Source organism: Myotis myotis, unplaced genomic scaffold (genome assembly GCF_014108235.1).
Source record: "Myotis myotis isolate mMyoMyo1 unplaced genomic scaffold, mMyoMyo1.p scaffold_m19_p_1, whole genome shotgun sequence".
Taxonomy (NCBI): Eukaryota; Metazoa; Chordata; class Mammalia; order Chiroptera; family Vespertilionidae; genus Myotis; species Myotis myotis.
The window spans coordinates 20,405,075-20,429,124 of record NW_023416313.1 but is presented as its reverse complement, the minus strand read 5'-3'; positions in this window follow the sequence as shown (position 1 = coordinate 20,429,124).

The window sequence follows — 24,050 nt, the reverse complement described above, 5'->3', positions numbered from 1 at the left end:
AAGACTGTAATAACAAAAATAATATACAGTGGGTGGCTTAAATCAACAGAAATTTATTTTTGCAAAATTCTGGAGTCTGGAAGTCCAAGATCAAGGTACTGGCAGCGTTGGCTGTCCTTAGAGCTGTTCCCTTGACTCACAGATGAATGATGCCTTCTCACTGTGTCCTCACATGGTCTTTCCTCTGTACATGTGCCCATCCCCACCTTCTCTTCGTCTTCTATAAGGTCACCTCATAAAGAGATGAGGGTCCCAGCTACTTTTAATCTAGTCATTTTAACGTAATCATTCTGACATAATCACTTCTTTAAAGTGCTCATCTCTAAATATGGTTACATCCTGAGGTGTTGGGGACTTTAGCATATGAATTTGTGGGGACACAATTTAGCCCATAACCTAAGTATACTTAAGCATTATGCAATTTTTTAGGTTAACATTCTAAATCCTGTATGTCCCATATACTATAGCATGCTGAAGTGGAACAGACCAGGCTTATGTAAAAGAAGGCATGTCTTGCCCTGGTCAGTTTGCATCAGTGAATAGAGCTTCAGCCTGCAGACTGAAGGGTCCTGAGTTTGATTCCAATCAAGGGAACGTACCTCAGTTGCAGGCTGGATCATAAATTGTCTCTCTTACATCGATGTTTCTTACCCCTCCCTTCCACTCTCTTTAAAAATCAATGGAGAAAATATCCTGTGGTATTACCAAAAGAAAAAAAAAAAAGCATGTCTTTTTTAAACCTTACAGGATTTGAGACAGAGCACTTAATACCTCAGATCTCCAATGTCATTCTATATAATAAAGAGCTAATATGCTAATTAGACCAGATGGTGGAACGACCTTCCGGAATGACCAGTGGGCAGGGGATGGGGCCGCGGGGCCATCAGGCAGCCGGTGCCAAGAGGCCCAAGAGGCAGCCAAGGCAGCCAGGGTTGTGAGGCAGTCGGGGCTGCGAAGACCTACTGCCGGAAGCCGGTCCATCCTTGCTGCTTGACACAGTCGCTGCAGGAAAGAAACATCTGCACAGCATATGTTTCAAGGGACCTGGCATATATGGCATACTGTTCTTAATATGTTTGCTCACCTTCTTGGCACTATGTGTTTTAACCAAGGTCTCTGAGAAAGGTTGTTTCCCCAGGTAGGGATTTTCCCCTGAAGTTAGGGAGGGAATAAAACCTCTTAACTAAGTGCCAGGCGGGTAATTAATCACTTTAACTATGAACAATCATGCTTAAGCTACATAATCTTTACTCCCTGGAATGGAGATAAGAAACGCCCTAACCTTTGTAATAGAGATTGATAGGATTGAATCAACTGGTATAAATACAGTTGTAACTAGACAGCAAGACACAGAACTTAGAACACAGAACTTAGAACACAGAACTTAGAATACAGAACCTACACAGAACTAGAGACAGAAGAACTTCGCTGGAGAGAACATGGCAAAAGATCCTGGACTGAACCTGACTACAGAAATGGGCAAGAGAACCTGACTAGAACCTGGTGACTGAACCTGGCTGGAGAACCTGGACTGAACCTGGCTGGAGAACCTAGCGAGGGAACATGGCTACAGAACCTGGCTGGAGATCCTAAGCAGAACCTCTCTGGAGATCCAGACCAGAACTTGGCTGGAGATCCTGGCTAGGCTGCTGATCAACTGAACACTGTCTCCGTGTCCTTCCTTCTTCGCCGACTCCATCCACACCTTTGGGGACCCCTGGACCCGCTGGGGTTGGACCCCGGCATCTGGCGCCCGAACAGGGTTCCCTTAGGTAAGTCCCCCCGTACTTGGGACGGATAGGACTGCACCGTAGGGTGCTGCAGACCCCCCCCCCCCCATAGAGAATAAGTAGGGTAAGCGGGTAGTTAGTACAGAACTTAGATTGACAAGATGGGTCATACTGAGTCTAAAGAAAAAAGACTCTGTATTAATCTTTTAACGCATATGCTTACTAGCAGAATTGGAGTTGAGGTTTTTCCCAGTGAGACAGAAAGTTTTATAGAAGAAGTATGTCAATGGCTTCCAGAGGATGGAACTGTTAATTTAAAAACTTGGGTTGAAGTAGGAAAGCAATTAAAGAAACACCATGAATCTGACAAGGTCCTGCCATGTTTCTTTTCCCTCTGGGATTCAATCTGTGACACCTTGGCACCAGAGGCAAAAACGTTTGAACTTTCTCAAAATTTAAATAGTCCCTCGGCTCCACCCAGAGAGGACACATCATCATTGTCTTCAGCTCAATCTAAAAGCAATTTAGCTATGCCTACTGATCGGGAGGAGAATAAATATCATAAACATGACCGTTGGTCCTTTCCAGTCAGTAGAGAGGAGAATGGCCCTCCCATTCAAAACAGGCTCCCCAAATTAGAAAGGAAGCCTAAACCAGGTCCTGTGGCTCCTATGAGCTCCATGTCTAAATTTCAAAGGGCGATAAGAGAAGCTGAAGCTAATGGAGATCTTGAATTCTCACTCTGCTTCCCAGTTACATATGAGAATGAGTCTGGTGGAAATAGAAACCCCACCTTGGAGCCTATACCTTACAAAGTACTTAAAGAATTAAAATTGGCCTGCTCTGAATATGGACCTCTAGCTCCTTACACACAAACCTTGGTAGAAACCCTAGCCAGTAAATGGATGACTCCTTATGATTGGTCACAGGTTTGTAAATCCTGTCTCTCAGGAGGTGATTACTTATTATGGAAAACTGAATATGAAGATCTTGCTAAGAAAGCTGTAGCCACTAGCGAAAAAACCAGAAAAAGAATAACCCTAGACATGATATTAGGAGAAGGTGATTTTAACACGGCTGAGGAGCAAATGAATATGCCCACAGAGGCACTTACCAAAGTAACCAGTTGTGCAGTAAGTTCCTGGAAATCCCTACCTTATACAGCAGGAAAAACCACCACCCTTACAGAGGTTAAACAGAAGGTCGAGGAACCATATCAGGATTTCCTTTCTCGCCTCATACAGGCAGTCAAGAGAGTAATCAATAACAAAGAGGCAGCCGATATCCTAATCAAACAACTGGCTTTTGAAAATGCTAATAATACCTGTCAGGCTTTATTAAGGCCGATTCGCAGAACAGGAACTGTAAATGATTTTATAAAACAGTGTGCTGATGTAAGTCCAGCATTTATACAGGGTGTAGCTATAGCTGCAGCTCTCAAAGGGGAGACATACCCTCAATATGTACAGGGTATAGGACAAGCCAGCAATAATACAGGTAATAAAAGAAATATGAACTGCTACTCTTGTGGCTTATCTGGGCACTTTAGCAGAGAATGCCCAAATAAAAATAATAATACTCAGGCCAGATGGCAAGCTCCTCAACAGCCTGGAAATACATTAGGGAATAATATTAATTCTCCAAAAACCGTTTGTCCCCGATGTCAGAAAGGATTCCATTGGGCAAAGGAATGTAGATCAAAATACCATAAAAATGGTCGGCCTTTAAACTCTACAAATAGCTCCCAAGGAGGTTATATCCCATCACCTCAATCGGGAAACTTGAGAAGGGGCCAGCCCCAGGCCCCTGCAATAATAGGGGCATCAACCTTCAACCCCTTTGCAAATTTCGATCAGTCAGTGACCTCTTCAGGGCAACCCCAGGCAGTGCAGGATTGGACCTCCACTCAACCACCCATGCAGTACTAACCCCAGACTCGCCAGTAGCAGCCATTCCTACAGGAGTGTCTGGGCCACTGCCTGAGGGAACTGTAGGTTTAATATTAGGACGGAGCTCCACCTCATTACAGGGGATCTTAGTCATCCCAGGAGTTGTTGATGCAGACTACACAGGAGAAATACAGATTTTACTTTCCCCACCCACCACAACTATACAGATTCAGCCCAACCAGAGAATTGCCCAATTAATCCTGTTACCAATACATAAAATAGGGACAGCTGTTACCCAGGAAGCTAGAGGGGCCGGAGGCTTTGGATCTAGTGATGCAGCATTTTGGATACAAGAAATCCATGCTACTAGACCTACAAAAATTTTACAAATTCAGGGAAAACTAATTGAAGGTCTATTGGATACAGGAGCAGATGTTTCCTGCATAGCAGAGAAGGATTGGCCCTCTTCATGGCCCATGCACACCACCTCCACTTCCCTAGTAGGACTAGGCAAGGCATCTAATGTAAAAAAGAGTTCTCAGATTTTAACTTGGGCTGATGAAGATCAACATTCAGGAACATTCTGTCCCTATGTAATTACGACTATCCCCTTTACATTATGGGGAAGAGATATCTTATCTCAAATGGGAGTTCTATTATATAGCCCCAGCGGTGTTTGATTTACTCCTGTTACAAAATATTACAAGAAAATGAGTTTAAATATTCCTCTCCTCATCATGTTCTACAACATGCTCAATTTGTAATTAATATACTAAATGTAGATTCTGAGGGAAATTCCCCGATGTACAGGCATTGGAACCCTGATCTAACTAAACCTAAAGCCCTCGTCAAATGGAGAGACTTGCTTACAGGAGCCTGGAAGGGACCTGATGTACTTTTAACCCAGGGGAGAGGATATGCTTGCATATTTCCACAGGACGCAGACTCACCTGTGTGGATTCCAGACCGTCTAGTCCGACCTTATGTCTCACCGCCCGCCATCTCTGCCTCATCATAGCACACCTGACCAGTGCCCGTCTGCAGCAGATGTGCAGCCCTGTGCTGGAACAATCTATCCATTGGGAGGATCACATGAGCCTCCTTTTTGTCTTTCCACATGTCCCAGCTTTGCCCCACATCTCCTTTCCTTTTTCCTTTTTTTAAAACCTAACTACTTGTGTGCTGGTTCTTTGGCCTTTCTCCTTCTTTCCTGAACACAGCCTTTTCTAGAATCTCCCTACCCTACTGTTCCAGGAAGGGCATCTCCCTTTTATGCCGTGACTAGGGGTGTTTGGTATATGCCCCATACATGGAGTTGTCTTGAGCCAAGAGCCTGACATCCTGGACTGAGAAAGCCCTGTTCCAGGACTCTCCTTTGTCCTGTATTGGCCCCTCTTATCCTTGTGTCAAGAGGGACCCTCTTCTTACAATCCAATTGCCCATAGCTGTTGCCTGAGCTCTCTGTTCATGCTGAGGTTGAAGCCGCATGGTGGCTGGTACCATGGATCTGTCTCTGGCCCAATGACGTAAGCTGGGCCCTCTCTAGAGAAGAAACCTGAGTTCCCTATGATCAATGCCAGAGCCCCGCCAGCAGGCAAGGGGATCCCAAGGCAGTTGCTGGGCATGGAGGCCAGAGGGACATAGGCTATCAAGGAGACAAAACTGAACCTCACATCACCCTACTTGGCCCAGAGATGGCTGGTAGTCAACGACGGGTAAGACTCCACAGGGTGGGGCAACCTAAGACAGGCACAGTCGGGGGCCAGTAGGAGAAAACGTGGGGTGCAACAAAGGTGGGGCACAGACCCCCCTCCCCAATGGTGCAGGGGCTTGAATACTCGCCCCTTCTGAGGAAGGTCTCCTGTCCCCATGGCTGCTTCCTGCTTCCCATGTCCAGCTCAGATCGGGACCCAGGTAAAGACAGAGACTGGCTGACAGCAGCTGCCCTCTCACTGCAACAGGACTTGTTTCCCGTTTCTACCTTGGACCACAGGGAAAGGGGCAGCTGAAGGAAAGGGCTGTGTCAGGATGCTGCCTTCTTCCCTTTCTTCTCCCTCTTTTTTCTAAACACTTCCATGCCTTGTAGTTCTTTTGCTTTCTCTTCTTTTTCTACTACCCTCCATTTTCCATATCAGCTGGATCCAGAGGGCACAGCTTACTCCTCCTTGGACATCGACACCACCATCAACCACGGCCCTGATGGACCCTTTGATGCAGCCCTTCAACTTGCTGACGCTTCGGGAAGCCTGTCGCCAGTGACGCTGCCCGCTAGCCAGACCAACAAAGACAATCAAACCAACAACTTGAGGACAGCTGAAATCCCTTGACTGAAGAGGCTGGCAACCTTCTACAGGAATGGGGCTCCTTCTGCGCTCCATCCACTATGTTTATAGCTATGCTCACTATCATTGCTTGCCACTCTTCTTCCGAGACTTAAATGGCCCAATCTGAGAGGTGGCCACTGATTTGCATGCGCTATCATTTAAAAAATAAAAAAGGGGGAATTTGCCGGAAGCCGGTCCATCCTTGCTGCTTGACACAGTCGCTGCAGGAAAGAAACATCTGCACAGCATATGTTTCAAGGGACCTGGCATATATGGCATACTGTTCTTAATATGTTTGCTCACCTTCTTGGCACTATGTGTTTTAACCAAGGTCTCTGAGAAAGGTTGTTTCCCCAGGTAGGGATTTTCCCCTGAAGTTAGGGAGGGAATAAAACCTCTTAACTAAGTGCCAGGCGGGTAATTAATCACTTTAACTATGAACAATCATGCTTAAGCTACATAATCTTTACTCCCTGGAATGGAGATAAGAAACGCCCTAACCTTTGTAATAGAGATTGATAGGATTGAATCAACTGGTATAAATACAGTTGTAACTAGACAGCAAGACACAGAACTTAGAACACAGAACTTAGAACACAGAACTTAGAATACAGAACCTACACAGAACTAGAGACAGAAGAACTTCGCTGGAGAGAACATGGCAAAAGATCCTGGACTGAACCTGACTACAGAAATGGGCAAGAGAACCTGACTAGAACCTGGTGACTGAACCTGGCTGGAGAACCTGGACTGAACCTGGCTGGAGAACCTAGCGAGGGAACATGGCTACAGAACCTGGCTGGAGATCCTAAGCAGAACCTCTCTGGAGATCCAGACCAGAACTTGGCTGGAGATCCTGGCTAGGCTGCTGATCAACTGAACGCTGCCTCCATGTCATTCCTTCTTCGCCGACTCCGTCCACACCTTTGGGGACCCCTGGACCCGCTGGGGCTGGACCCCAGCAACCTACCCTTTCACGAATTCCGTGCATTGGGCCTCTACTTATAGATAAAATGAACATAATATCACATGTAAATATTGTTCAATATAATTAACAAACAAGAGCTTTTCTCTTAAATTTTTGAAGATTAAAAACTATATAAATGGAGTCATTATTATTATCAGCTATCCATTCTAAACTTCTGATAGTGGGAAAAGTTATTTTTGTCCTGAACATTATATTTCTTTATTTCTTTTACATTTGGGTTGAAATCAACTTTATGTTCAGTCTTTTCTTTTTTTTAATATATTTTATTGATTTTTTACAGAGAGGAAGGGAGAGGGATAGAGAGTTAGAAACATCAATGAGAGAGAAACATCGATCAGCTGCCTCCTGCACACCCCGACTGGGGATGTGCCTGCAACCAAGGTACATGCCCTTGACCAGAATTGAACCTGGGACCCTTCAGTCCGCAGGCTGATGCTCTATCCACTGAGCCAAACCGGTTAGGGCCAGTCTTTTCTTAATCATCAGGTTAATATATAGTTAATACATATATAATATATGATAATCCTCAGATTAAGGATATTGGTTTTTTTTGCTTAAGTGTGCTGACTTCCATGTTTTATGTAGTTATACTGAGTAATTTAACCTCATAGAAACTCATCATCCTGAATTTGCCTTATTTGAAACAGTTGTGAATCAAATTCTGTTGAAATTAGCCTCCTCAACATGAGTTTAACCATGAATTATACTGAGATTGAAAACCATCTTTAAAACTGCTATATTTTCAAGTATTTCAAATTATAAGCAGTTTATGCTGTTGTCAGATCATAAGCCATTAAAGTATCAAATGCGTATCCTTTTATTTTTTCTTTTAAGTAAATTTTATTTTTTAGAATAGTTTTAGTTTCACAACAAAATGACATGAAAGTACAGAAAGTTCCCATGTATCTTTTGCCCTCAACACACACACTGCCTCCCCATTACCAAAGTTCCACACCAGATGGGTTGGTATCCTATCTAATAAAAGAGAAACATGGTAATTAGCCGTACCTCTCTACCCTTCCCATTGGCTAATCAGGGCGATATGCAAATTAACTGCCAGCCAAGATGGCGGCTGGCAGCCAGGCAGCTTGAAGCAAACATGAGGCTTGCTTGCTTCAGTGATGGAGGAAGCCAGTGATGTTCCCAGCCTGCTGCTGCCGGCCTCTGAGCTTGCAGTTTGAAACATTGTTACAAATATAGAAGCTAAACAAAACCCAAGAAACCTGCTTTCAGCCAGCTGGGATCTCAGAGCTGGAGTTGAAACAGTGTTTCGATTATAGAACCCAAACAAACCAGATACCTGCTTTCAGCAGCAGAGGCCTAAGAGCTGGAGCCAAGCCTCAGAGCTAAAGCTGGCCCAGAAAAAAAAAAAAAAGGAAAAAAGGAGCGATTGGGAGCTTCAGTCACCCGCCAGCCTGAAAACAGCCTCAGCCCCTCACCCAGGCTGGCCAGGCACCCCAGTGGGGACCCCCACTATGAAGGGTGTATGATCAGCTGCAAACAGCCATCATCCCCTCATCCAGGCTGGCCAGGTACCCTGAAGGGTGTGTGACCAGCTGAAAACAGCCATCAGCCCCTCACCCAGGCTGGCCAGGCACCCCAGTGGGGACCCCCACCCTGATCCAGGACACCCTTCAGGGCAAACCAGCCAGCCTCCACCTGTGCACCAGGCCTCTATCCTATATAGTAAAAGGGTAATATGCCTCCCAGCACTGGGATCAGCATGACAGGGGGCAGCGCCCAAACCCCCTGATCGCCCTGCGGCTCTGTGTGTGACAGGGGGTGGGGCAACAACCTCCCTATCCACCCTGCTCTGTTCGTGAAAGGGGGAGGCACCCCAACCCCCTGATCCGCCCTGCTCTGTGTATGACAGGGTGCGGTGCCCCAATTCTCCTATTGGTCCTACTCTATGAGTGACAGGGGGGAGCTCCCCAACCCCCTGATAGACCCTGCTCTGTGCGTGACAGGGGGGAGCTCCCCAACCACCTGATCGACCCTGCTCTGTGCGTGGCAGGGGGTGGAGCCGCAACCTCCCCATCGACCCTGCCTTGAGTGTGACAGGGGGTGGTGCCCCAACCCCTCAATCGGCCCTACCCTGAGCGTGACTGAGGATGTGTTTCCATTGATTTTTAAAGAATGTGGAAGAGAAAGTGAAAGACAGAGAGTAACATCAAAATGAGAGGAACACTTTGATTGGTTGCCCCCTGCATGAGCCCTGACCTGGGCCCAGGCCAAGGAGGAGCCTGCAATCTAGGCACATGCCCTTAGTCAGAATTGAACCCAGACCCAGCAGTGGGAAGGCCGAGGCATTATCCACAGAGCAAAACCAGCTAGGACAGGATATGACATTTCTTAACCCTCCAGCAGCAGACCTTCCTTTTTTTCTCCAGGAGTGTGGTAAAAAAAAACCCTAGATCACCTATTTGGATTCTTATTACCCAAGTTACTAAGAATATTACCAGTGGCATACAGGAAGCTTAGCCAATCAGCAGTCAGAAAAGGTGTTTCCTCTGTAGTTCAGCCTTGTTTTTTCTTTTCTCTTTTTTTCTCTCCATTTTAATCATTGAGTGGGCATGTTGAGTAATGTTGTAGCTCTTTGAGGTATTAGCTTATTTTTCTATGGTGACAAAATAGTGGAAGAACATTTACACCAGAGCTTCTCTGTGTGTGGATTTGAGGGAGATGAAGGTGGAAAGTTGGGTTTGAGTTAGTGTTGAATATCTGGGTATAACACAATGGGCAAGCAGTGAGATTTTTTTTTTTTCAGTCTGAAAAATGTACAATAAACTGAAAATATCTGAATAGAAGATTTCTACATTTAAGAAAGATTGTTTTGAGTGGTGGCAATATCTGGAATGGATTCTAATGGGAATTGGCTAGACAAAGGAAAAGATGATTGTAAATGTCCAGATAAAAGGTCACTTACTTTTGCGTCTAGTCATAGCCTGTCTCCTATTTCCAGGTAATTTTTTCCGGTATATATCACATTTTCCAATGAGTTTTATAAGTTCTTTGAAGTTAGGGACCTCAGTTTATGTTTCTTTCTTATGAGAAAAGCACAAGACAAAGCATTATTAAGTTCTCAATGTCTTTAAACTCTCATATTTCCTATCTTTATGACCTTAAAATGGTTACTAGGGCTTCCAAAATATTATCCACCACCCCAAAAATTAAATGTGAACTCAGAGAAACTGAAGAACAACTATTCTGAATAAGGACATAACCACCTAGTAAGTCAATATTTGAATAATAATTTAGTATTAACTTAAACATATGAAGGAATTTGACTAAATTTGATTGAATGCTAAGTATATGGCTTGTTCTTTATAAAACACTTGTGAGAGCATTACCTCAGTTCTGTAGGTGAGGAAGCTGGGATTATATAATTATTTTAGTCTAGGAGTCACATTTTTTAAAAAGCTAAGGAATAGTCCACTGGTGTGGTTGATCATAAACCTATGAACCCAGAACCCAGGAGGTCACAGCTCAATTCCTAGTCAGGGCACATGCCCAGGTTGCAGGCTCAATCCCTAATGTGGGGCATGCAGGAGGCAATTGATCGATTAATGATTCTCTTCATCATTGATGTTTCTATGTTTCTCTTTCTCCTTCATCCTCTCTGAAATCAATAAAAATATATTTTTAAAAAAGGAATCCAAATTTGAAATGTTATTGTCCTGAAATCTCTTCTTTCTTTATAGCATGTTGCTCATTGCAATAAGAAGACATCGTGATCATTTATTATATAAGCTATTGGTTCTTAGTTTAGCTTAGGGGATGAGACCTCATTTTAAACCTATGGATCCTCAACACAGAAAATAAATTGCATCAATATAACCCCACAGACTTTTGGGTAAAATGTTAAGGAGTTCCCAGATTTACAAAAGTCTTGTGAATACCACATTCTAGGAAAACTCATCAACATTTAGGTTGTGAAGTCTCAAATACACAGAGCATATTTTCTTTAAAACTGAAAACAGGGGAATACCACGCCATGATAAGACATAGAATAACCTTAAATGCTTATTAGTACATGAAAAGAGCCAATCTAAAAAGACTACATTCCGTGTTATTCCAATAACTGACATTCTGCATAATATAAAACTAAGGATGCAGTAAAAAGATCAGCAATTGCCAGACCATAGCAAGGAAGAGATAGGTAAACAAGTGAAGCTCAGATTTCCAAGGTAGTTAAATTATTTTCTAAAATAATATAATGGTGGGTTTATGTCATTATACACTTGTCTAAATCTATATACTGAACAGCACCAAGAGTGAACCTTAATGTATACCATGAACTTTGTATAGTAATGATGTGACAATGTAGGTCATCAATTGTAACAAATACTAGAGGCCCGGTGCACAAAAATTTGTGCACTCGGGGGGAAGAGGGGGTCCCTCAGCCCGGCCTGTGCCCTCTTGCAGTCTGGGACCCCTAGGGAGATAACAACCTCCTGGCTTAGGCCTGCTCCCGGGTGGCAGAGGGCAGGCCCAATCCCTAGGTGCAGCCCCTGGTCAGGCTCAGAGCAGGGCTGATTGGGGAGTTGGGGCGCCGCCCCCTGTTGTGCAGAGAGCAGGGCGAATCGGGAGGTCCCCTGCCCAGGTCTAATGCCTTGGCCAGAGGCGTTAGGCCGGGGCATGGGCAGAGCCAGCCATTGCGAGCAGGGGTGGAGTCAGCGATAGTGGGCAGCTGGGGGCCCACTGCCCAGGCCTAATGCCTTGGCCAGAGGCATTAGGCCTGGGCATGGGCGGAGCCAGAGATCATGAGCAGGGGCGGAGTTGGCGATCATAGGGAGCTGGGGGTCCCCTGCCCAGGCCTAACTCCTTGGCCAGAGGTGTTAGGTCTGGGTAGGGGCGGTGCCAGCAATCACGAGTAGCAGGGGGGGATTAAAAATATAATAAAGAAAGATGTGTCGTATCCTATGAAAGACACATCTTGAAAATTCCTAAAGAAAGTTGTCAGTTTTTCACGGTAAAGGGCCTGGAGTCCGTGTTGATGAAAACACCTTGGTGGCTGCGGTGACTGGCAGTGGCTGCAGCAGCAGGGTGATGGGGCTGGTACCTTCCCTTGACCAACCTGGTCACGTCCCAAAAAGAGAGGCCAGACTGTGGCTTAGGCCCGCTCCCCAAGGGGAGCAGGGAGCAGGGAGTAGGACATCCCCTGAGGGCTCCCAGTATGTGATAGGGGGCAAGCTGGGCTGAGGGACCCCCCCTCCAGTGCACAAATTTTTGTGCACTGGGCCTCTAGTCCTATATAATAAAAGCCTAATATGCTAAGTGTCTGGTTGTTTGGTCCGCTATTCAACCAATCAAAGCATAATATGCTAATGATATGCCAAGGCCGCCCAACCACTCACTATGATGTGCACTGACCACCAGGGGGCAAATAGTCAACTTGTCCACCAGTTGCTATGATGTGTATTTGGCCTCAAGGGGGCAGACTCCAGTCAGTAGGTTAACTTGCTACTTGGGTCCGGCCTATCAGGACTGAGTGAGACAGGCCAGACATGCCCTTGAGTCCTTTAGCAGTCCCTCCCTGGCTGGCCAACCTCCTGCATTCTTCCCCAGCACTGATAGGGTCCCTCTTTTGGTATGTGCCCTTTCGCAATCTGGGACCCCCAGGGGATGTCGGAGAGCCGGTTTCGGCCTGAAGGCGGAATAACCGATCAATATGATGTGCACTGACCACAAGGGGTCAGACACTCCATGCAGGAGCTGTCCCCTGATGGTCTGTGAGCTCCCACAGGGGGAGCACCACTCAGCCAGAAGCTGGGCTCGCAGCTGGCTAGCACAGTGGTGGTGGCGGGAGCCTCTCCCGCCTCCATGGCAGTGTTAAGGATGCCTAAGCCATCAGTTGGATATCTTCCAAGGGCTCCCAGACTGTGAGAGGGCACAGGCCGGGCTGAGGGACCCACCCCTAAGTGCACAAATTTTATGCACTGGGCCTCTAGTCTATACTAATAAAAGGGTAATATGCTAATTAGACTGGGAGATCTTCTGGATGTCCTTCTGGACAAAGCCATGGTGGTGGGGCCAAGGCAGAGGTGGTTAGGGGTGATCAGGCTAGGAGTGGAGGGCAGTTGGGGGTGATCAGGCTGGCAAAGGGGGGCAGTTGGAGATAAGCAGGCCAGCAGGAGGGGCAGTTGGGGGCCATGAGGCCAGCCGGAGAGGGCAGTTGGGAGCAATCAGACCAGTGGGGGGGGGGGCATTTGAGGGTGAGCAGGCCGGCAGGCAGAGTAGTTAGGGGCAATTGGGCAGACAGGTAGGTGAGCAGTTAGGAAGCAGTGGTCCCGGATTGAGAGAGGGATGTTCGACTGCCAGTTTAGGCAATCCAGGATCCCTCTGGGGATATCCAAGATCTGGTTTTGGCCCAATCCCTGTAGGCCAGGCTGAGGGAACCCACTGGTGCACAAATCCATGCACCAGGCCTCTAGTTGCTATATAAAAGGTAGCTGATATAGTGCACATTAAGGAAGAATACCAGTGATATGTATTATGGTAGAGGCCCAGTGCACAGATTCCTGCACATTTAAAGGAAATTAATTAGAAGAAATATTTGAATATCACTATTCGCCCTTTCTCTATAATAGAAGTGTCAACCAAATTCACGATCAACAATGACAGATGGAAACACATGCGTGTTATTGGCTCCAGTGAGAGCTTTATATGTATCATGAATGCATGAGTCAACTTAGCCTTTTATAGATATAGAATAAACTTGCTTAATTAGACCTGCTTTCTGATGTAGCTAAACTTTTTCCAGCTTAGTGAAGCACCCCAACTTCTCTTTCAGGTAATTGTCAGCAACACACAATAAATATCAACATGAAGCACATTATTATTATAGATCATGCAGGGATAACAAAGGGTAAAACATTTAACTGCAGCAGTGTTTGACTATATTCTGCACAGTGAGAAAATCTGAAGTCATTTTCAAGTCCCACCATTTCTTACTTCTTTTCAGTCGTGTCAAGTTTTTAAACTTTCTAACTCTCCATTTTCTGGCTAATGAAAAGAAAATAGGATTCTACCGAGTCCCCTATCTACCTCCTCCAGGACTTCTGTGAGGATCAAATGAGATGAGGCACATGAAAATGCTTCACAAACATTTGGTTAAAGTGTAAAATGTTTGTACTTGGCTATAAAGAAAGTCACATTTCTGGGCTGAAGAAACTCCAAGGAGGCTAGTTGCTAGGGAGAGGAAGTTGGCCATTGCTATGTGACGTCATTACCCAGAGCCCACAGTGACAACCATTTCCAGGCTGGGCTGGGCTGGGCTTGGCTGTGGGCTGCATTTTCACTATGGGGTCTTGGCAGCCTCAGCTGCGATTTGGTGGGGTGTCACTCCAGGATGGTGGTGGGGCCTGTGTCCCACTTGGGGGAAGCCAAATGTTGCTTTGTGGGTGCCAGGTCCGCAGTGCCAACCAGTGTGCGTCATGGCAGCTCCTGTGTTGAGCATCTGCCCCGTGGTGGTCAGTCCGTGTCATAGTGACCAGTTGGACAGTCAGAAACTTCTCATATAAGCCTTTTATATATAGATAATAGATTAGGAATTAACAACCATTGATCATTACTAGAATCAGCTCAAAGCTTTTAAAAATATCCAGATCCCTTTCTAATCTATCAAATTCCTTGTACCGGGAACATGGTAAGTGTTTTGCGTAAGGGACTCAGCTTGCATTAAATATTGAGACCCACTAATTTAACCATATTGTTTTAACAAGTGGGAGGAATATTTCTAGAATGTTTGCACATTTTCTCACTATTTTAATCTGCCAATAAAGAAAACCAATTATGTTTTATGTTATGCCTTAATTATCCTTACAGCCATAATTTATTTTCCTAATCTATATTCTGGTCATGTGGACCATGGACTAAGAATTCACATGAGCAATGGGGACTTAAAGTCATTTTTTAAAATGCCCTCTGGCAACAAGATGTGTAGTCATATTCATTTTCTTGATAAAGGTGAAAAGAGGATGTGGATGCATATAATCTGGTCTCTAAAATGGACACAAGCTTCCTTTTTCAAAACAAAAACAAAATAAACAAGCTAGTGAGGCACAGCCCAAACAACCTCTCCCAACACCAGAAAAGTAGCAGCTTCACTGCCAATTGTTTTATTCCTCAACTATGATAAAATTTCAAGATTTTTACTCCACTGTTCATTTGCCATGGAATCTTCTCATGGCTGGCTCCTTCCAATCATACTGAACTCAGAGTGGCCTTCCCTGACTTTGCTATAAATATATCCCTACCCATCCTCTCTCTACTACCATTATACATCTCTCTCCATCCGATAATTTCTTATTTCCCTAAGAGCAATTAGCATGGAAAGGATAACTGAATTGGTGGTATATCTACGGTCGATTTGGATACTAGAGATCCTGTGCCCTGGATACTGGAGAAAAAGCCATGTCATTTATTAACAGTCCTACTTTTGGTCAGATGAGAAGAAACGAGAACACCCATAGAAAACTCACCACTGAAATTCATGCTTTCCTTGTGTTGCATATTTTTAATTCTACATTGTACACAATAGTCTTAATCATTACAAGCTTCCTATCCTAAGGTTAATTACGGCATCCTATATAATAAAAGGCTAATATGCAAATTGTCCCCATGACTGGGAGTTTGACCAGGAGTTCAACCAGAGTTTGACCAGGGGTTGGGGCTGGCCAGCCAACTGTCTGCAGCCCCTCCCCACAGCCAGCCCCACCCCAGATTGGCGCCCCCACCTCGATCACAAGTGGGGCTGGCCAGACCCCACCTGTGCAAGAATTCGTGCACAGAGCTTCTAGTACAGTGATGGCGAACCTCTGACACACATGTCAGAGGTGACACGCAAACTCATTTTTTTGGTTGATTTTTCTTGGTTAAATGGCATTTAAATATATAAAATAAATATCAAAAATATAAATTTTTGTTTTACTATGCTTGCAAATATAAAAAAAAACCTTCTATATGTGACACAGCACCAGAGTTAAGTTAAGGTTTTTCAAAATGCTGACACACCGAGCTCAAAAGGTTCGCCATCACTGCTCTAGTATGATATAATCATGGAAGTAAAATCCATCAAACACTTAATCTCAGGGATTACATAAGGCATGTATACCAAAAGTGCACATATTAGAATTCTACCTAGAATAGATGTGGATCAATTGTCTCTATGAAGAGTTTAGTTTTCTTCCATATAATTTGAGTTGAAACTTACTGTAAACTTCTAGCAGTAGGTGTCTTTTTTTTTTTTTATAACTTTGTCTTTCTGAAGATGCTCAATCATTCTTATTATAACTACTAGAGATAAAGCATAAACACTTGGAATTTTGAAGAACAATACAAGTGTAAAGTTCAATTATCAATATGCTGCATTTCTAAATTGATAATAATTCCCAAGATTGAAATAGTTATTTAGAGGATTTATATCAGATTCAATTTTCAAGACTTCAATGCATCATTTTTAAAACTGAGGAAAATATTATCTGAAGCATTATTTCAGAATTTTCTTAAATGTATCCTGTTGATTTATATGTAAATAATGTTTCTTTGTTAGTATGGGCATGATGCAAAATTTGCTTTCTTCTTATGAATAAATAGAACATTATTTTGGCAGTTTTGAAGTAAAATACACAAGTGATTATAAGATGTTGTTCCAGATAAAGAACTTGTTTTCCACATTTTCCATGTCTAGTCTAAAAATGTAATTATTTTGGAAGCCTTCTAAAGTCAACATCCTGAATGGCTCTCTTTGTTCTTTCATTTAAATTCTAGCCAAAAAGTCTGTTCAGCAAACTTGCTATAACTGCAATTTTAGGTGTAAAATATTGATGCAACTGAAAATGAAACACACATTGCTTATTAATAAATCTATATATATGGCCAACATTTGCATAAAATGATTTAAAATCAAGTACTGTCATCTAATTAGTATTTTTAATGAACAATAAAAGCAAGTCCAGCCCTAGCAGGTTTGGCTCAGTGGATTGAGCATCAGCCTGTGGACTAAAGAGTCCCAGGTTCGATTCCAGCCAAGTGTACATGCCTGGTTGTAGGCTTGATCCTCAGTGAGGGAGTGTGCAGGAGGCAACCGATCAATGACTCTCTCTCATCATTGATGTTTCTATCTGTCTGTCCTTCTCCCTTACTCTCTGATATCAATAAAAATATATTTTTTTAAAAATAACAAGTCCAGGAGTAATAAAAAGGGTGTATGTGGAGGGCCCAAAATGCTGGCTATAAAAGCTAAGTAAAAATAGGTATGAACTCAAAATTCTTCAAAAAGGCAATTTGACTTTTTAGGGGATGAGGGCTGTATATCTAATTTGTGGAGATTACCCATAAATAAGTTTGTAGTTTATGTATGAATGTGTGGTATATGTCAGTCAGCATATGCTCAAATCTTGTTTCTCCCCCCTCACACACTTTTTTTTCCTTCTTTTTGCAATATTACTCTTCATTTCTGCAAAAGCTTGATATTTGGAAGGTAGTAGTAAATTGATTTGAACATTATGAGTGTTGAAACCAGAAAGAAGGGACTATCATAACACAGTCTCTGAGAACAGAGTGAGATTTTGTTCACCTCCTTGGCAATAAACCCTGATAATTGGGGAGATAAAGAAAAGGTGAGAAGGTGAGAGGTGTTGTGTCTGCTTCAGCCACCTGGATAACTATCAGGTTATGCTTCCAGATCAGACAGATCAAGAGTTACTCCCGGGGGATAACATTAAAATAAGTTTTTAATGAATAGCAAGTCCTTTTTATACAGGATATCATTTCACCATTACAACAACATTGTTAATGGAATTGTTTTCTCCTGAAATTCACTACTTGAAGCTCTAACCCAGTGGTTCTCAACCTTTCTAATGCCGAGACCCTTTAATATAGTTCCTCATGTTGTGGTGACCCCAAATTTCATTGTTACAAATTTAGCATAATTAAAGCATAGTGATTAATCACAAAAACAATATATAATTATTTATGTGTTTTTCGATGGTCTTAGGTGACCCCTGTCAAAGGGTCGTTCAACCTCCAAAGAGGTCGCCACCCACAGGTTGAGAACCGCTGCAGTGTGACTAAGAAGGGAATTGAAGTTAAATGAGGTCATAAGGGTGGGACTCTGATCCCAACGGCATTTGTAAGAAAAGTCAGTCTCCAGGAGTTCAGGGTCACAGAGGAAAGCCCACGTGAGGACACAGTAAGAAGGTGAACATCTGCAATTCAGGAAGACAAAACGCAGAAGAAACTGATCAGTCAGACCTTGATCTTGGACTTCCAGCCTCCAGATTGTGAGAAAATAAATGTCTGCGCTTAAGCCACTGGGTGTACGGCATTCTCTGATGACAGCCTCAACAGATGAGTACAAATGCCACCAAAAGAATATTATTTCCACATTTTACAATTTACAGGAATGAGCCTCTGAGAAATGAAGTAATTTTGTTCAGTGATTCAGGAAATGGCAAGGCATGTCTTCATCCCAGGTAGTTTTACTCTTGAGATTATGATTTTATTTGTTTTATAAGTCTGTCTCTCTGATATAGTTAGACATGTACAATGGCATCTTTTTACTTTGTTGATTCATTATCATATATAATAAGTTGTTTTATTGAACCCAAATTAAGTTTCCTGTTATTACATGAAAATCAAGCAAGTAGCAAGTACACTCTTTCTTTGGTAATCCTACATATAGTCAGCTGTGTAGTCACCTGTGTAATAGTGTAACTTGGCCCATAGTGAGTTTTTCAATGAATCAGCTGGTTAATATTAGTAATGATTTGCAAATAGAGGGTCCTAGATTCATACTTGCTAAGTGCTTATAGAAAATATTTTTTAATCTTAATACCCTATTCAGCTAATTATTGATAATATTTGAGTTTCAATGAGTGGTATATTTTTCCATTTATATTCTGCGTGTGCTCATATTAGACAAGAGCTAATTAGGTATTTCTGTGGATGTAGAAAGATAAGCTTCTAGGAAAACTGTGCTAAATGAAAGTGCCTTGCAGCAATTACATCTTCTTATTTGCCCAATTCACGATTAATAAAATGGAGCAGTTTATCAATGAGGTAATTTATCAATAATGTGAAATAATTAAGTGTGAGGCATGGACATACATGCTATTAAAGGTTTTGTTTAGATAGTTGTTTTCTATTCTGCAGGGTTCTTATTTAAAAAAAAAATTCTTTATTGTTTAAAGTACTACATGAGCCTCTTTACCCCCATTGACCTCTCTACCACCACCTCCAACCCAAAGCACAAGCCCTCACTCCCCTACTGTCTGTGTCCACTGGTTCTGCCCATATGCATGCATACAAGTCCTTCGGTCGGTCGATCCTCTATCCCCTCCCCCCCCCAACCCCCGCCGCCTTCCCTCACAGGTTGTACAGTCCGTTAGATGCTTCTATTGTCTCTGGTTCTACTACTGTTCATCAGTTTATGTTGTTCATTATATTCCACAAATGAGTGAGATTATGTGATTTTTTTTTAATATATTTTATTGATTTTTTACAGAGAGGAAGGGAGAGAGATAGAGAGTTAGAAACATCGATGAGAGAGAATCATCGATCAGCTGCCTCCTGCACATCTCCTACTGGGGATATGCCCGCAACCCAGGTACATGCCCTTGACCGGAATCGAACCTGGGACCTCTCAGTCCGCAGGCCGACGCTCTATCCACTGAGCCAAACCGGTTTCGGAGAGATTATGTGATATTTATCTTTCTCTGACTGGCTGATTTCACTTATAAAACTAGAAAACAGGTTAGGTTTGGAAATGCCTAACAATACATAAAAACCATTTTATTATTTTACTAACAACTGCTTGTACACAGTAATTTTGCAATACTCCTAATTGATAGGTAATCAGCAGTGATGCCAGACAGTACTTTCCACACATGTACCTTCACAGAGGCAAGTGCCAGGCAACCCCTTGGATACCTTGATGCTAAAGTCTCCATACCCTCCAGACAGTTATACACTCCTGTTCCTCGAAACCATGGGATTAATACTGTCTTTTCTTTTTCAGAATTACCAAACTCACTGTACTTTTGGGGGCATTTTCTTTCCTCAGAATTTGCTTCAGGTAAATAATTGTTCCCATCCCCTCCCCTTTTTTCTGATTTCCTTCTTAGGAGCTTGATATTACATATAATGGAGACTCAGAAATGACAGGCATATAATAAACACTGAGAATTAAAAACGATTCCTAAATTATCATCAAGTTGTTGAATTAATAGATCCTAATTTGTGTTGTTGACTTATTTTTTTATATGACAAGGAAGTCCAATGCCCACTCACTTCTGTTTTTCATTTTTTAAAAATATATTTTTATTTATTTCAGAGAGGAAGAGAGAGGGAGAGAGAAACATCAATGATGAGAGAGAGCCATTGATTGGCCACCTCCTGCACACCCCCCACTGGGGATTGAGCCCTCAACCGAGACACATGCTCCCAACCAGAATTGAACCCGGGACCCTCAGTCCACAGGCCAATGCTATATCCACTGAGCCAAGCAGCCTAGGGCTGTTTTTCATTTTTAAGACTGTATGTACTTCACATCCCTGCATCTACATTTACTCTTCTGTATTATCAAGCAGTAACATTAGAATCACTCTTTTGTTTCTCTAAAAAGCTACAATTAAAAATAGTTTGTCTTATATTTTAAAAGGTCTTTTAAAGGACAAAATCAGTTTTCAGAATCTAGTGAGAAGCTAAGAGATGGGGAAATATCATAGCTTTAGTCATCACTCTATCAATATATGTGATTCTCACATGTCTCTATATGTCTAGCAGTCTGCTGCAGACTCTTGTAATAATCCCCTGAGAAGCATCCTGGGAGAGAGCTCATCATAAAGGAAGAGTCAGGCAGTCAAGCTTGGCTCAATAAAAAGCTTTCATTATCAGCCAAGAGAAGAATTTCTGAGTACAGCGTGATGTTCATCACTCATATTTGTCTTTAAGCCTAACCACCCATGAACTTCTATCTGAATTGTATTAAGAAAAGAGAGACACATGTAAAAAATGGAATGGCTGTTTTTTCAATTAGTACAGTGACATCAACTACTTTCATACATACCTATAAATGGCACAATAAAGATCTGTCTCCTCTTATGTAGATAATACAATGTGGATTCAGTACTGAAAGTGCTCAGGAGAACACGATGACTTGGGACCACCTCAAAGACTGATCCACCAACAGTAATAGAATCTACTGGGAGATAGTATTATTTCAAAGCAATGGTTCATCCATGTGAACCATAGGCAGCCTGCTTCTCCAGAAAGTACTAGTGTGTAAGGGGATGATGATGGTGGTAACCCTGTATGCAATAGCTTATAGGATTTGCTTTGAGTATAAACATGACACGTCTTAGGGATCTGCAAAATAATCATTCATTGGAGAAAGGCCCCATGATGGTTAATTTTTTGTATCAACTTGGCTAAACCACAGTACACCGATATTTGGTCAAACATTATTTTAAATGCTTCTATGATTTTTTTATGAGATTAACATAGAAATTGGTGGACTTTAAGTAAAGCAGATTACCCTTCATAATGTGGGTGGGTCTTATTTAATTAGTTGAAGGTCTTAAAAGAGCAACCTCCTTGAACAAGAAGGCATTCTGCCAGCAGACTGCCTTTGGGCTTGAACTACAACTCATGTATAGATTTCCAGCCTCCTGGTCTATCCTGCAGATTTAGGCTCAACAAGCCTCCATAATCACAGGATCCAAATTATTAAAATAAATCAATATCCCCAAATTTCTTTCTGTTTTTCTCTGTTTGTCTCTGTCTTTTTTGCTCTATCTACCTATCATCCATCTATCTATCTATCTATCTATCTATCTATCTATCTATCTATCTATCTATCTATCATCTATCTATATCTATCATCTATCTATCTATCTACCTACCTATACCTACCTATCATCTATCTATCTATCTATCTATCTATCTATCTATCTATCTATCTATCTATCTATCATCATCATTTATCTATCTATCACCTATGTATCTATCATCTCTATCTACACACACACACACACACCCTATTGAGTCCATTTTTTTGGAGACCCTGAACTAAATACAGGTGCTTTGTTAGATATTTAGCAGAATAATGGCTTATTAAAGATATGCATGATTTAATTTCTGGAACCTATGAATATGACAACAGGAACTATGCAGATATGATTAAGTTAAGGATATTGAGAAAGTTATTCTGTATTACCCAGGAAGGCCTAATGGAATCATGGATAAACACTAGAGGCTCAGTGCACAAAAATTTGTGCACTCAGGGGGGTCCCTCAGCCCGGCCTGTGCCCTCTCTCAGTCTGGGACCCCTCAGGAGATTTCCACCTGCTGGCTTAGGCCCACATCCCTCTGGCAGCCCAGGAGCCCTTTGGGGATGTCCACTTGCCAGTGAGGAGCAGGCTTAAGCTGCAGTCGGATATCCTTAGCGCTGCTGAGGAGGCGGGAGAGGCTCCCGCCACCAATGCTGTGCTGGCTGCTGCTAGCCTGGCTTGTGGCTGAGCAGAGCTCCCCCTGTGGGAGCGCACTGACCACCAGGGGGTAACTCCTGAATTGAGCGTCTGCCCCCTGGTGGTCAGTGTGTGTCATAGTTACCAGTCATTCCTAGTCGTTCTGTTGTTAGGGTTAATTTGAATATTACCCTTTTATTATGTAGGGCAGAGGCCTGGTACACAGGTGGGAGCCAGCTGGTTTGTCCTAAAGTGTGTCCTGGATCAGGGTGGGGGTCCCGTTGGGGTGACTGACCAGCCTGGGTGAGGGGCTGAGGGCTGTTTTCAGGCTGGCCACGCCCACAGGCTGGAAGCAGGTGTCTGGGATTTATTTATTTTCTATAATTGAAACTGTAGCCTTGAGCAAAGCTCAGGGCCAGCAGGTAGGCAGGAAGCTTGGCTTCCTTCATTGCCGGGCAACTCAAGCCTCCTGCTCACTCCAACTCTGTGGCCTCCACCACCTTTGTGACAGAGTGAGGGAGTGACAGGGTGAGGGGGTGATGGTTAATTTGCATATTACTCTTTTATTAGATAGGATTGAAGTGGACTAAGGAGGAAGGAGAATTAGAATTAAGAAAGGAGATGTGGTGACTAGAAGCAGAGGTTTGAGTGATGTAATGGCTAGCTGGTGGCCACAAGCTAAACATATGTGTAACCTCTAGAAACTAGAACAGTAAAGGAAACAGGTTCTCACCTGGAGCCTTTAGAAGAAATGCAGTCCTACCAATATCTTGATTTTAACTCCATGAAATTCATTTCACTTCTGACCTTCAGAACTGTAAGTTCATATTTCTGTTTGTTTACTCTGCTATGTTTGTGGTCATTTCTTACAGCAACAATAAAAAAAAAATAATATGCTAGAAGTGCTACCATAGCATATGAAAATAGGAGAATGAAAAAAAAAAGTAGAAAAGAAGGAAAGGAAGCAGGAAGGGAGTGAGAGAGTGAGGGAGAGAGAGAGGGAGAGAGGGAAAGAAGAAAGAGGTAAGGAAGGAAGGAAGGAAGGAAGGAAGGAAGGAAGGAAGGGAGAGAGAAAGAGAGAGAGAGAGAGAGAGAGAGAGAGGAGAGAGAGAGAGAGAGAGAGAAATAAAGAGAAAAAGAGAAAAAAGAAGAATAACCAGGGCAGGCAATATGGTTACCAATGTTTGCTCTATGGAAATAGCATTATTTTAGTTTCAAAGAAGTTGAGCTATTCTTTAATGATTTCAATGTGCTTATAGATATCCCTACCTTCTCTGCAGGTTTTAACCTGGATAATATCCAATGAGAATTCAATGTGTTTTCATTTTCCACTATTGCTTACTCATTTGAAAAAATACATTAGTATTTTATCTTTATTATCATTATTCTAATAATAAAGTAAAAAGCTCTACTCTTCTTTGATATAATTTGTGTAATGATATTTTGTATATAAGCCAGCATTTTCCTAAAATCTAAATGAAGTAATAATGACAGTTTTAATATGAAAAATCTTATGTATTTTCTCAACTTCTATACTTACTATCTCAAAGACATTTCATTATGTCATAGGTAGTTGTAATTTCTGCTGTCTTTACTGTAATTCTTTAGCAATTTTGAAATCTTTCACCTTCATAAAATATTGTGCCTGA